The sequence below is a fragment of the Tupaia chinensis genome, unplaced genomic scaffold (genome assembly GCF_000334495.1).
Source record: "Tupaia chinensis unplaced genomic scaffold, TupChi_1.0 Scaffold000104_1, whole genome shotgun sequence".
Lineage (NCBI taxonomy): Eukaryota > Metazoa > Chordata > Mammalia > Scandentia > Tupaiidae > Tupaia > Tupaia belangeri.
The window spans coordinates 1,226,319-1,236,309 of record NW_006159568.1 but is presented as its reverse complement, the minus strand read 5'-3'; positions in this window follow the sequence as shown (position 1 = coordinate 1,236,309).

Sequence of the window (9,991 nt, the reverse complement as noted above, 5' to 3'; positions counted from 1 at the left end):
CGGTAAGCCCCTCGCCCACCCTGGGGTCCTCCTGGTGCTCGCGGGCTCCCTGCCCCCGTGCCGGGGCCCAGCCATATCTGGGCAAAATATTCAGCTGTCGCCGCCGCCGCCAAGAGGGACTGAGCGTGGCTCCTCTATAAATAGCTGCCGCCTTGAGTTGCCTCTGGGGCTGGGGAGCCTGGGTCTCGGGGTCCGGAGCCCGGCACTCCAGTCCCTGGCGCTCGCGTCCCTGTCGCCCCGTGCGCGCTGCCCTGGCCAGGGCGCCCTCCGCCCTGGACCTCCGCGTCGCATCTGTAAACGCGAGAGGGACCCGGGGGCTCTGGGAGAAAAGGACCTGGCTGAGCCGGCGGCCCCGCTGTCCACCCGACTCCAGGGCGGCGGGACTCCGCGCCCGCGGGGCGCTGGGTTGGGGCAGGTGCCTGGGCCGGGCACGTGGGAGCGGCCTCTTCTCCGCCCGCGGAGTTCTGGGGGTGGGAGTGGGGGCGTTAGTGCTCGGGAGGACGCGGAGCCGAGTTCGCGCTCAGTGGGTTCGCGCTACGCGAGTTCGAGGCAGGAAAAGTTTCCCGAACTGCGGAGATGACGCGGTTTAAAGCGCCACGATGTATACGCGCAACGCGAACAGGTGGAGCAGGAGAGAGCCGGGAGGGTCACCGGATGGCCTTGACAAGCCCCCTCCGTCTTTGGATCTGTTTCTCTGGTTGTAGGGGCGAGGTTTGGTTCCCGCGGTGCGGCCAGGAGCGGGGCGGGGAGAGCCGCCAGCGCGCTCTTGACGCCCGCACGTTCTGCAACCTGTTCACCCGCCCCGGCCTGGGACGCGGGGGCACAGCTGCGCGCATCCAGAGGGACTGCGGAAATCAGACTTTGGCGACCCCGCAGACTCGGGTCTTCGCACAGGACCCACCACTAGGGCCTTCAGAATAGCCTGGGCCATACCCCGGTCACCCCCAGGAAGTGCGCCCTTGGGGGGTGCTTGTGGGTATCTCTCTATGGGGTAGCCTGCATCAGCCTCGCAGTGCAGCATGTGACAGGCGGGACCAGGGACTCCGGTCTGGCCGCTTCCTGGCCTCAGTTTCCACTAGGGCACCTAACCTGTGCCCTCCAGGCTGAGGGCTTCTCCACCCCCACCCGCCGGTATTATTGACTCTGCCCACAGCATTTGCCCTTTGCCCTCTGAGATTCTTGAGGATGAGCTGGACCTAGCTCTTTCGTGTCCGAACCTCAAAACCAGACCAGAACCTACGTACTTGGCCCTGAGCGAGAGCACCCTTAAGACCCCCATCTTGCTCACAAAGGTGAGAAAAGGTGGCCACCGCTTTGCCCTCCCCTGAAGGGCCGCAGGGCACCTGCTCAAGGTCATAGGCTGCCCGCTGGGACTGGCCAGCGTCCGCGCTCTCCGTCAGCCTTGCCCATCGCTCTGCTGGCCCTCCGCGGGCTCTGCGAGTACCCCATGCTGCTCCCTCATCTTTGATCTGCTGCTGACCAGGACTTAGCTTTGCTCAGACGATAGCACACTCACCCTAAAGTTTCATTTTGTTTCTGCCTTCCTTTCTCTATGTGGTTTTTCTCTAAAGCCACTTCAAAGCCTCCAAGGTAAGAGCTGAGGGGAAATAGATCCAGATAGTAGTTACCATTAATTCAGGGCACAGACGAGCAGAGAGTGACAAGGAATGATGTCACTTCGGTGCATTATCTTTGGAGCTAGCCTTACAAAACCACGTTCTAAGCCGTCATTGGCTCTTCCTTCCTCCCAGCCTAAGTGCAAAGCCCGTGTCCTCTAAAAATAGCCTCCGCCCACCTTATCAGGGTCTCACACCTTCTCCCTACTCCTGTAGGGCAGTTTCTCCACAGCTCAGTGAAAGCAGAGCAGGAGTAGGTAGTGGCAGCCTTGAGAATGGAAGGCGGGGACCAGCAGTTAGCATAATGGCTATGTCACTGGACTCCCATGTAATCAACTGTGGTTCAAGTCTCGAACCCGGGGCTTAAACTCATGCTGAGAGAAGAATGGAGGAGAAGGGATTGCAACATGGCTATCCCCCACCCCCCGGGGTGATCTCTTGCTTTCTGTCTCTCTGTTTCTCTCTCTCTTTCTGGCAAGCCCACACACCCTATAGCAAAAAAAATTCCTCTAAAAAAAAAAAAAAAAAAAAAGAATGGAAGGCTGACTGGCCTGGAGGATAGGACATCCTCAGCATGACCTTGAGCAACAAGGGTACAGACCAGATGGTCTCTCTCCTGGACCCCAAGTCAGGAGGGCTCAGAGCCTCCCTTGGGAGACTTTCTAGCTTGAGAAAAGTGAAGAGCCGAGAATGAAATCCAGGGGATGCCTTGGGAAGTGCTGAGGAACGACTGGGGGCAGGTGGCCCCTTCCCCAGAGCTAAGGCAGGACAGAGGTGTGCAGAGGGCCAGTTGCTGCAGCGGGCAGAAGGTGTGGCCTGGGAAGGGGCCATCACAATTAGCAGGAGTTGTGTGTGACTTTGGTCAGGGCATGGCAAAGAGTTCACACGGGGCATTCCAGTGACCCAGCCTGTCTGCCCGAGCCTCAGTTTCCTGCCCTGTACAATGGGGCGGCAGTACTCCCCACTTCTTACGGGCTGCTGTGGGGGTGAGTGGGATGAGGCGGGCAAAGCCCTCTCAGCCCAGAGCCTGGTACCTCTGTCATAGTTGGGTGAGGGGCAGAGGCAGGCGCCTAGGGGAGCTGAAGGGAGGAGATGGAGCCCGCCGTTCTTTCCCAAAGCCTGGACAAGGAAGGGAGGAGGTGGGTGGTAGGACCTGGGGATGGGGAACAGAGGGACGCGGTGCCTGTGCGGTGAGGAGTGTGATAAAAGAGAGAAGGACCCTGGAGAGCAGAGGGCAGCCCAGAGAGTTAAAGGAGCGCCTGACGGCTGTGCCCCAGCTGAAGGAAGACTCTGCAGGTGGCCTTCAGCCTCTAAAACCAGACTGAGCCCAAAAGAGGTCCTGAAATGAAGCAGGTCCTCACTCAGACGCCCCCCCCTCCCCAACCCCCTGCTCCCCTGGCAGACTTCAGTATCTGCCCAGGAGGGTGGTGGCACTCCGTGAAGGGTGGCTAGACCCGGCAGGCGGGCCTCGTGACCTTGGCTTGCTTGTTTCTGAAATGACATCATCTATCGATGATGACTCCTGAGCCCAGTCATAATGGCCTTTTCCAGTCAATGTTTTGACTTTATAGTCTTACTAATGGACCAGCGAGGCTGCCAGCAGTTCTAAAGAGGCCAGTTCACTCTGCTTAAAACCAGAACACCAGATAGATCGATTATTTGGCTGCTGGGGCCATTATCGAATTAAAGTCGCAGGCCTATTTCTACGGAGAATCATCAATTAACACAGTCCTGGGGCTGTTTCCTCTCTTCTGTTTCATTTTGTAAAATCTGCCTTTGGTTCATCATCATCAGACCTGACTCTTTGCTCCTAATGATAATGAAAGAATGAGCTCATTGGAGTCAACCTAGGACATGGTCTGGAAGGTTTTCTTCCCTGTTAGGAGATGCTAGACCTGGTCTGATCTGAAAAATAAAACAAACTCAAGCATTTCTTTTGTTTCTCCTTCTACATCCTCCTGTTTTACTCTCAGAGAGCAAAACGGATTGATGAAAGGACGGGACCTCACCGTGCTTAAAGAGAAAAGGGAGAGGTGGGGTGGCAAACCCTACCCCTGGCCCTGGCTCGTTTCACATTCTCAGGGACCCCAGCTCCAGCCCCTACTCGCTCTGGGGCTTCAAGGATGGTGACCCCAGGGCCATTCTTAGAAGTGACTCTACTGGGTGATGAGTTGTGACCACTGAGTTGTTTGTTTTCCATGCTCAAAGGAACCAAGGGAAGCAGAAATGCCTCTTGTCCTCACTCAACCCCTCATGACTCATCTCTGCTCATCCCTAAGTGTTGGTGCCATTCTTAACCCTCTTCTCTTTCCACCCCGTACCCTCTCTCAATCCCCCTCACTCCCACGGCTCCAGTCATCCCACAACTCCTGAAGTCTTGTATCCAGTCTGGACCGCTCTCCCTAACTCTAAGTATCTGTGTCTCCTGCCCAATGGAGAAAGCCAACGAGATAACCCAAAGGCTTTTCAAACCCGACAGGCCAAGACTCAGGCTCATCTCCCAGTCCTCCTTCTGTCCCCTTTCCTGGTGTGCAGTAGCTCCATCTTCCAGGTACCAAGCCAGAAGCTTCCCTTCTCTTCACCATCTCATTCATGTGATTCCCCAAGTCCTGCCAATTCTGCCTTCCTTAGTATCGCTGGTATCCATTTCTATGCCTGCATCCACTACCCCGTTTGAGGACTTTGCCATCCCACCCCTGAGTGACTGTCAGAACCTTAAAAGTCTCTCTGTGAAAAATCTTCTTCTATGCTGCTGTTAAAAGACCTTTGTGGAGTGTAACCACGACTCTGTCATTTTTCTTCCTTCAGAGACTCCCCAGTTCCTACCGGATAAAAATCAGATTCCTGGGGCCAGCAGGTGTAATTGTTAAGGCGCTGGGTCTCACATGGTCGACTGCAATTTGAGTCCTGGAACTGATGGCTTAAAATTCATGCTGGGCACATGTGTGTGCGTATCCAAAATCCCAAGAGGAGAATGAAGGAGAAGGGATTGTGGCATGGCCATCCCCTATGGGGGAGGGGGAGTGACTTCTCACTTTCTGTCTCTGTCTCTCTGGTGAGCAGCCGTGAAAAAAAAAAAAAAAAGATTTCTCAATACCCAAGATCTGGTCCCAAGCTACTTCTCCAAAATTATCTGTAGGCACTCCTCCAAATTCTCCTTACCTCCTGGTCATGGATAAGTGTACTGTTTCTTCATCTCTCTCCTTTACTGTTTGCCTTTGCTCCTGCTGTTCCTTCTGCCTGGAATGATGTTTGCCTTCTCAGCCCAGCGAATCTGTATTCACCCTTTGAAGCAAAGCTTCTCACTGCCTCACTGTGCTCCCAGAGCCCTGGCCGCAGTGTGCTCTACATGAAGTCATTCACGGATGTGTCTCTATCTCTGGCTAGACTGAAAGCTCCTAAGGACAGGGTCTGTGGCTCTTTTATTTCTCCTTCCCCAGCGTCTAACTCAGGGCTATGGCATGGTGCAGGCACTTTAGGTTTGAATACATGGCTGACCACTGAATGGATGAATGTGTAAAACAGTGAGGGAATGAAAGCTCTCTGATGACCATGACAGTCATACAACACCGACCGGCATGTGCAACATCTCAATCCCTATTGTCTCATCACAGGAAGTAGCTAGTGAGCAAATCCACGATCTCATCTGAAACTCATGGCAGTCCTGTGAGAGAGGAAGGGTCCTGCAGATTCTTACTTTCTTTTTGTAACAGGGCAGTAAAAGTCTAATAGGCATTGTTCCCGGTCATCCGAGGTGTATATTCCAGAAAACCCAACTGCTCTCCAGGGTTTGATGATCATGAGAAATGAGAGTCCTCATGTGCTATCCCAGTGTTTCTCTAACTTCAATGTGCATTCAAACTCCTTGGGACCTTTTTTAAAAAGTGATTCTGTTCAGTAGGTGTAGCATGGGACGTGAGATTCTGAATTTCTAATAAGCTCCTGTTTCTAATAAACTCTAATAAGCTTACTAGATAATAAGCTTAGTAATTCCAAATAAACGCTAATAAACACCGCATAAGGCGATGCTGATCCTGCATCCACAAACCACCACACTTTGAGCACCAAAGTCGTGCTAGTTATCGCAAGTTTTTGCCTGCTTGTTATATTTGAGATTAGTGCCTACCGTCTACACATGTATTCATTTGAGCCCTAGCTCAAACTCAAGGGCTCTTCTGGCCAGCACACTGATTTTCAGTTTTGGCATCTGTGAACCCAAGAAGATCCTGGCCAGTACTGGGTGGGAGCCAGAGACACCTGAGACCCTGAGCCATTAACACCTAGGAAGATTTAAAAATGTAGACGGATGACAGGATTGCACGCATTCGTTTCTGGTTTTTATATTGCTTTCCACTCACACCATTTAAAGGGATTGGGCCAGCCCATGGCTGGTGGTTAAGGCAGCTAGATCCCACATGGCTGATCATGTGGTTCAAGTCCCAGACCCGGCAGCTTGAAAGACACTCTGGGCACATGTGCAATGTGTGCTCAAAATCCTGAAAGAAAGGAGAGATGGAGAAGGGATTGTGATGTGGCCATCCCTTAGGGGAGGGGGTCCTTCCTCACTTTCTCTGTTTCTGTCTTGTCTCTTTCCTGCAAGTGCACACACCTTTGGACAAATTTAAAATACCAAAAAGTTTCCAGTGGTTTAAATAGGTCTATATTGGTAAGGTAACTGGTAAGAACAGAAATTTTAAGAGCGGAGAAAAACCCCTATAAATCATTAGGATCATGAAGCTCTTCAAGAATCTCCCTGGAGCTATGGACTCCTGCTCTAGGAAAATGAATGTATCTACGCACACAACAACTCACATATTATCTCAGTGAGCATATGGTATATGGATCCCTCTGAAGTCCATTCAAAAGCCCAGGTTAAAAATGCCCAATGCAGATAGTAAGTGAGAGAGCAATGCCAGCATCCAGGCTGAAGACGGCACCTGTTTTTGGACACTCAAATCAGCTCAGGGATGATTCATGGCAGCCAACACAAAAGGGGAAACAAGATGTATTGGAGGACTCTTCATATCTGGTAATAAAATGAAGAATACCAGTCTTTTAGGAGAGATTTTTCCCCCCTAATCCTTAGTATATTGACATGACAAGACACTGGATAGAAGGCAGCTTGATATAGTGGTTAAGAACATGGACTCTGGAGACCACCTCCCTGGGTTCAAATCTAAGATCTGCCAATAACTTTTAATCCCTCTGTGTGCCAATTTCCCCATCTGTATGATGGGGTTGTGGAGATCTTGGTTTTCCCATCTGTAAAGTAGGGTTCTGGTGGTGATTAAGTTGACTATTAAATGTAAAATGCTACAACGGTGTCCGGGACATTGTTAGCACTGAATGAGAGGTCTTTACAAAGTTCATGGAGAATCCATATCGTGACAAACTATGCATGGACCATACCTTAATTCCATTTTTCCACACATTTTTTGAAGTCCCCTCATGTTAAGTATGGACTCATACTGTGGGAAGGCAGCAGAGTAGTGATAATAGGTACAGTCGGTTTACCTGTTAACCTGCCTGGATTTAAATCCTGACCCTACCACTTCTGAGCTTTGTGACTGTGGTCAATGCACTGGGTTAAATCATGTTTACCTGGAACCTCAGCGTGTATCTTACTTGGAAGTAAGGTCTTTACTGATATAATTAGCTAGGATGAGATCACACCAGATTAGGATGAGTTCTAAATCCAATGAATGGTGTGTTTTGTTTTGTTTTGTTTTGTTTTACTGAGAGACTTTTGCTATAGGGCACGTGCACTCACCAGAGAGACAGAGAGAGACAGAGAGACAGAATGTGAGAAATCCTTTTCCCCCAGGTGGGATAGCCACACCACAATCCCTTCTCCTCCATTCTCCTCTTGGTATCTTGGTAATGTAAGCACATGCTCCTGGCATGAGTTTCAAGCCACTGGGTCTGGGACTCAAACCGCGGTCAGCCATGTTGGAGTCGAATGACGTAACCATCATGCCATCTGCTGGTGTTCTTATAAGAAGAGTAGACACAGGAAAGTAGGCTATGTGATGACCATGTCAGAGGTCACACTGATGCAGCCACAAGCCAAGGAGTGCCAAGGATGGCAGGTGGTCACCAGAAGCTAGGAGTGTGGAACAGATATTCCCTTAGAGCCTCCAGAAGAAACCAACTCTATTGACACCTGGATTTCAGATTTCTGGCCTTCTGTACTGGGACAGAATCAATTTCAGCCATTGCAGGCCATTCAGTGTGTGGTCATTTGTTAGGGCAGCCCTAGGAAACCACCATTGTCAGGTGAGCTCGCATCTCTGCACTGCAGTTTCTTCATCTGTAAAATAAGAATAAAAGTCCCTACTTCACAGATCGCATGTAATAATGCATGTAAAAAGCTGAGTTCTGTGTCCGGTATGCAGTAAGTACAGAATGATGCGTGCCGTTACACAGGACAGTGACGTAATAGCAAGGATAGCCCTGAGAATGGTGTTAATCATTTATCCGTTGCTCTGTTAATGAACTTTTATATGGTTTCCAATATTTTGGCTAAAATAAATTATAATCATATCATTGGAACATATAAGAGGTCTTCAAAACTTTCATGGAAATTGCACATTATTAAAAAATTATACATGAGTTTCAAAACTTTTTGCACCACAATAAATTCATACTTCGATTCCAATTTCTGGTGAAGCCTCCTTACTTATCTTTGTACAATTCAGTGAGCAAACTAGTAGGGTGAGTTCCTAGAAGTGGAATTGCTGAGTCAACGGGTGTGTGCGTTTTGATAGCGAGGGCTTCACTGGCCTTGAAAGACAGTATACAAATGCAGGCATCTCTTCCGTCTGAGAATGCTGGCCTCTCTCCTGCCTTGTGCAGACTGGGAATTCTCAGACTTTTTCTTCTTGGTTAGTCTGATAAATAGCACACGATATCTCATTTCCCCAATTTGCTTTTCTATAATTATGGGTAAGTATCTAATCATGTGTATTAGCCATTTGTATTTTTAATGTAAATTGTCTATCCTTTTCCTTTTCCTACACTTTACTGGGATGTTCTGTTTTCGTTTTTTGGTTTTTGGTTTTAATTGTAGGAACTCATCTATTAAATGAATTAGCCTTTTGTTCAATATGCAACAAGTGTATTTTTCCACAACTTGCCATTTGCCTCTTGTGGCATTGTTTCATGCTAATTTTCATCTTGGTTTTGACAAAATACAAAATATGCTTCCTAAAGCTCTAACTTATGTTAATAACTTATGTTACTAGAAGCAAGGTGACAAAGGTTAAAGGTTATGTGTGTAAAATGGAGAATGGGGACTGGAGTGGGCAGCACAAGCTTTTCTACACGTTAATTTACTCTTTCTTTCTTTCTTTCTTTCTTTCTTTTTTAAAGAGAGATTTTTGATATAGGGCACACACGCTCACCAGAGACAAAGAGAGACAGAAAGTAAGAAATCACCCCCATAGGGGATAGCCATGCCATAATCCCTTCTCCCCCATTCTCCTCTCAGGATCTTGGGCACGCACGCACACGCGCTCAGCCCGAGTTCCAAGTCGCCAGGTCCGAGATTCAACTGCGTTCAACCATGTGGGAGTCCAGTGACGTAACCATTACACCATCTGCTGATCCCAAGTTAACTATTCTTGCTACCAAAGCTTTGGACTGATGCTGCTAATGCCAGCAATAATGCTAGGCATTCATTCATTCATTCATTCAGCAAACATGACAGCACCTGAGAGGTGCAAGGCTTTGCATAGGACTATTGGAAACGGATGCTTGCCCTCAAGTAACTTTCAGTCTTGGGGGAATTGGGGCAGCAATAAAACCATGTAATTGCTCCCAAAGAACTCTGACAGCCTTCCTTGTTTGTATCACAATGTCTGGTTTCCTAGAATCCCTTCAGCAGAAAGGTAAAATGGGAGGGGTCGAGCCTGGTGCGCACTAAGGTTGGGCTGAACTCACGAAGTTACAGAGAGGAAGAGTTACAGAGTAGAGTGGGCCGAGTAGCTGGGACAGGGAGGTGCTTTCCACTTTTTTTCTGGAAGCTGCTGCTTATGAAGATTTACGCAGTGACTCAGACACCAGGATGACCATGACCCCAAGAGATGCAAAGTGAATGAGCAAAATGTGTGAGTGCACGTGCTCACACACACAAACAGGCCTTTCTAATTTAAACCATTTGATAGCTTCGATGCGTGGACTTTGAAGGCTCAGTGCGTTCTGGGATAGAGTGCATAGCAACTGCAGAAAGTGACAGTCAAACACTATGTTTAGTATCTGCTTTTTTGTAGGTGCTTTCCCATATGACTAAGAGAATGAGATCAGCCAGGGGAAATAAATGCAAACAAGCCAGAAAATAAGTCTTTTAATGATAGTTGGGCTCTAAGTCCCGTTCC